The sequence below is a fragment of the Centruroides sculpturatus genome, unplaced genomic scaffold (genome assembly GCF_000671375.1).
Source record: "Centruroides sculpturatus isolate CEXI.00-Female unplaced genomic scaffold, Cexi_2.0 scaffold94, whole genome shotgun sequence".
Taxonomy (NCBI): domain Eukaryota; kingdom Metazoa; phylum Arthropoda; class Arachnida; order Scorpiones; family Buthidae; genus Centruroides; species Centruroides sculpturatus.
Window position 1 is genome coordinate 290,065 of NW_019384400.1, and position 5,910 is coordinate 295,974.

Consider the following 5,910-nt stretch of genomic DNA (forward strand, 5'->3'; position numbering starts at 1 on the left):
ATCCACTATTGGTCCAGACTCTATCAATCTTGTCGCGAAACGACGTTATAGGAGGTACAGTACGTTATACGAAAGTTGCTACAATTTTTTCGCTATGTTATAGGAATTGTCGTTATAGGAATGTACGTTATAGGGGGGTCGACTGTAGTATAAAAAGAAAATTTAATAATACCTATTTATCAGAAGTTAACGACAACAATACTCAAAATATATTTATAAAACTTTTATTGAATTTAAACTGTGTTTTGAGACAGACTAATTCTGGTAACACTACATGACTGCTAACAATATCTCTTATTACAGTAAGTGGAATCTACTAAATTTTCCTGTTTACTTGATATTAATAACCTTATAAGATTGTCAATCCCAACCTTACCTAACTTATTAGACAGATAAAGCCCAAAATTAACAAAATTGAAACTTACTAATAATGAAATTTAACATTCCAGAAAACTATTAATCTTTAATTTATAATTAGCAAGTTTCTACTATTAAAATTTAATTAACACTAGCATGTTAAGTGATTACAACAATAAGTGTAGAGCAAAAATTAGTTGTGAAGGAACATTAATTATTTCAAACAACTAAAGTAAAGAAAAAACAGTTAACAGCTTTTACCCGATAAGAAATACCTCTTAGCTTCTAACTTAAATTTAAATCTCCACATCCAATATACAATTTCTATAATAGCAAATTTACAAAAGCAATGCCTATTCATCACATTCAGAACACCCAATGTGCACTCATAATCTCTACTGGAAATTGCACCTCAGCTCTTCTTTTGCAATCTTTTAAGTGCTGAATGGGACATCACATTTCCTAATGTCACTGCATGCTCATCTACATATTTACTTGTTAACAATTATTTTAGAATTTTCTCTTACCAATATAATATTTGACAAAATATTACTATTATTATGTTGATAAAATTAATCTGCAACATATCAATTTAATGACCACTTTTAATTCACCAAATCATAAATAACCTGGGATTTGCTGACATAAGCAAAACAGGCACAGTATAAAGCTATCAATATTTTTAATGGAGATTTATTTTGAATGGAAGGTGCAGGTTTCTAGCCCTTATAACAAAACAAATCCCCCCAAAATAAGAAAAATAAAATGAAAAACTCAAATAAGATATAACTATCCCAGAAAAAAAAAATAATGTTTAGGCTCAATTCCTCGCAATCATTAAACTAAGACTTCTCAGTTCATTTTGTCATTCCTGACATATGATTTTTTCACAATATTTTTGAATATTGATTTAGCATATATCATATTAGAAATCCTAATTGATATTTCGTTCTTTCAAAACATAAAAATTAACTTGTAAAAAAAAATGCTTGATATTAATTTTTCTATTTCATAATTATTAAATTATAAACAATAAATTCTTACTGGAACTAAAATAATATATATAAAAATNGGAAATAATGATGAAAGATAATTTTATAATTGTTCAAGCCATTTAAAACTCCCAAAAGAGTTCACATCCTCACACAGGTGGTTCAGCATAAAAGTACAGTACTGTAGTCAACTGTTCTGGAATAGTTAAGTCTGCTGAACGCAGCCACTGACAAACATTTTACAAAATTTAAAAGATTTAAAACTAAAAATAAAAGCTACTTTCAGTTGTGTAATTTTATATTTGCACACTTAGTACACACAAACTTCTAAACTTTTTAATAATTGTTATGTACTGTACTGTACATAAAATTGAAAAAACAAAACTGAATCAGTCGTGTGACATTGAAAATATTTTACCACTTTCATATAATACATATAACTAAGAATACCTTTAATTCTCATCTACCTTGTTTTAATTATAATCATCTGTTATACGCCGGTATTAAAAAGTACAAAATTTGCCTTAATTAATACGCATATTTATAAATTATTCCATTACATTTCTACAAAAATATTAAAATGTCAATGTCGTATTTAGGAATATGCTTCCATAAAAAAATACTACGTCATTAATTAATTCGTGAGACACATTTTCGATGACGTTTTGTGACAACAGTCGATGATAGCGACATCTCACTCAGGTGATCGTTAGCGTTAAATCAGATTCGCTTAAAACACGAGATCTTCACATTTTTTCCCATTGGTGATCCATAGCTCCTCTATTTTTTTATTTGTGTAATCATTATGGGACTATACGGGTAGGCACCAGATTACCCATGAAATTTAAGGTTTCGACCAAGATTGGAACCCAAAGGTAAACGGGTAGTTGTCCTCCCTTGGGATGGAGTAAAAATTTCTGCAAAGTATAATAGTAAAAGTGATTGAGATACGTAACCTTATACCCTCGACTATGATTATTTCACAAGTAGATTGTAAAATACAAACCCCAAAAAATTAAGTAAAAATTTGTCTCCAAACTTTATGGAAAATTTCGTGGACGCCCTGCTCGAACCCAAGTCATCAGAGCGGTAGGTTGACTCGTTTACAATCTTAATCGACCTTGGGTACTATAAACTATTCATAGGGAGAAAGACGACAAATGAGAAGTCAAGGACTTATGGGCAAAAAGGGCAATTGCCTTTTTTGCCCATAAGATAACGTGCCAATATTTCCTGAAAAAAACTTTCTGAAATTAACACTGTACATGGCCCCCCTAATCCAAATTTGAATGGGCCCCATAAACCTATAATGCGCTACAGGTATTGTACATTAACTTATCTATTTATCTCAAAATGAACTTTCATTTTTTTAAAATCAAAACAAATGAGTTTTTTTTAAATTTCTATAATACAATGACATTTATTGCAACAACCTACATCATAAAATTATATTATTTCAAAATTGCCTAACACAGCTGCGTAAAACATGGCAGTATATTGTTTCTGAATTTAAAAAACAAAATTTGGTTTGAAATTGATGTAAACATCATTTTCAAATATTTTATGTAATTTAAAAACAAATTTTATGTTTTAGTTCTAAAGTTTTATATATGGAATTTGAATTTATTCTGTCCATTATACACTTACTGAAACCATTTTAATAGTCAATATCTGAAGTTTTTCCAGGCAATTTATTCAACATTCTGATGTATTAGTAGTAATAAAAATTCTTGAGGTCACAAAACACATCTTCCAAATGTCATATAATTCAAAATTTGCAAGAAAAATGGCATCAGATAATGTTTATCAAAAATCTGAAACTTACAGCAATACAATTGTTACCAAATTTGTTTTGTATACTTTAAGTGTCAAAAATGGTTCTCTTTTTGTCCTGTGGACGCTTCTCTCATGCGAATAATTCATTTGGCATGAGAAAATAATACAATGGACCTGGCAAGGTCCACAGTAGAACAGTAGAATTGTTGGAAAGTAAATGATGGAACCAACATAGCCAGTTCAAACCATTCATAAATTTCTGAAGATATAAATTGAGAATTAACATGTACCCCCAGAACAATAGCCTTTACTACCTTGGCCATCTCAGTCAACAGACAAGTAAATTTTGCATTATAATCTGTCATTTTTAACCATCTGTAAAAATATTATCAACTCAACAGAGTTTACTGAAACTTTTAAATGACATTAACTAATAAACCATATGATTTTTAAGGCCTAAATGTTTAAGATTCCAGATATAAATATTTAAAATTATAAAACCATTACAAGCCTAAAATACTGATTAAAAATATTCTTTGTTTTTATTAACAACAGACTAGTACTTATTAACTTAAACATTTCAATAAAACTCAACAAATAATGTAATTATTTATAAAATTACAATTTTGATTTCTTATTTGATGTTCTTTTATGTATATTTTTGACAAAGTACGTGTATTTTTACATCATTTACAAATTGACTGAATAAATATCAACAACAATAAATACATTATTATTATTATATATCATTGAAAACAGAAATGAAAATAATACATTACTGGCATCACATTTTTTTAAAAACATGATAATACTTTCATGGAAGAAGGAATTTAATATAATACTCTTTAACATTTCCAACGACTTATTTTCGATTTTTGAAAGTAGTTGTATGTTCTAATTTCTTAACTTCATCAATATCTTTGTCAGGTATCTTTTCCCTCTTCATTCATATAAGTCCTGTAAAACATAAAAGAAACATTAATTTTCTATTAACATGAAATAAGCAGTACATTTTTGTCTTATTTCTTAAAAGACAAAATTAACAAAGAATATTCTGAATTGTAGTTTCTCTTTCAATTTAAAAATGTATTTTTTCTTCAATTTATAGATATAATAATGTAAACTGGTAGATTTATAAATATGGTTATTGAAATAAATGGAATATAAGCAATTCAAAATTAAATTTATTTTTCTAATAGTGAATATATAATTAAGTATAGCATAAATTTTTATTTTTTTGACAAGACAATGTCTCATCTATAAAATTGCACTGCTGTCAACGGATGGACACCTTAGAGGTATGAAGAGGTACATGTCAGGAGTTGCAATTTGGCACAGAATATTTGGTGCCCAAATTATGCGCACATAAAAAAAAACCAGACTTGTAGGTAGTCAGAGGACTGAGAACCAGTCAAAATAAAATACAAAATGATGACTCTGTTTCTACAAACAGGTGCGAGTGCAAGATTTGAGCATGTGTTGCTTGTTGGGAAGTTTGAAATGTGAATGTTGCAAAATTGAATTTTGACAAACGTGTGACACACGTTACGCATGTATTCTCTTACTTTTCTTGTTTAGACTTTCTTGTGTGTCGCTGACACCTCATTCAAATCCCTTTGACCTATTAATTTCACCGAAAATGCCTTGTGGATGACCTTGTGGCCAAGGCCAGTGAAGTTTGAATGATCACACTCAAAACCAGCAATACCAAAGAAGATTGGGGAATGAGAATGAGACCTGCCATGAATGTTGAAGTAATCCCGCTTACTGTAGCCAAGAACATGCCTGAGACAATGCAACCTGTTGTAACCATGGCAACAACGAAGCCCACTGTAATCTACACCAGGACCCTTAGTACCATTGTAATATGCCTGTTTTTCTGTTTTCCTCAGAAAATGGTGCGCAGTTGAACACTGAGTCTCCGAGACATAGTCTTGTCCCAAAAAAGGCCTTGTCATTTTACTTGTTTACATTTAAATTGGTAATGTGAAATGTAGCATGTTACAATATCTACCACCATAACCATTTATTTGTTTGGTTAAGTTACAGCAATGCAACACTTGGGTGATCTGCCTAGGGGGAATGCCTTCTGGGTGGTCTTTTTAAGGGTAATTGGTCCCTCCCTATTCAGGCATTACAGACATGGAGAAAACCTGGAAAACTCCACATGGCCAGCCCATCCTGGAGAAGTGTGAACCCACGACTAAACTCTCGGTGTTCAGGGAATGGAACCACTTGGTCACTGGTGGGCCTCTACTGTCTTAGCAATTTTACTTTTATTTTCAATTATTGTTTTTTTGCTTTTTTTCAATTACTGTTTCTAAATAAACTTTTCATTTTTGTTGATAGTAATTATTATTTGTTGTAATAATTAAATAGAGTTCCATTATATAATTTACTGTTATTCATAGAAAGTAAAATTTTGAAAAAGAAGGGGAAGAAACCAACTTCAAATTGTAAACAGTGTGACTATCATTTGGTATTCAGAATATCTAATATATAATCGAGACGAGTTGATGATAATAATAATAATAATAATAATCAGCGCAGAGCCCAAACGGTTAGAAGTTGAAAGTTGAAATTTGATACACAGTTAGGGTACGCCACGAAAACACACACTAAGAAGGGATTTTGCGAAATTTCCCCCGGGGGAGAGAGACAGGATTAAAACTTCTATATACATTATGGATACGAGCCCAAACGGTTAGGAGTTGAAAGTTGAAATTTGGTACACAGTTAGGGTACGTTAGGAGAACGCACACTAAGAAGGGATTTTTCGAAATTC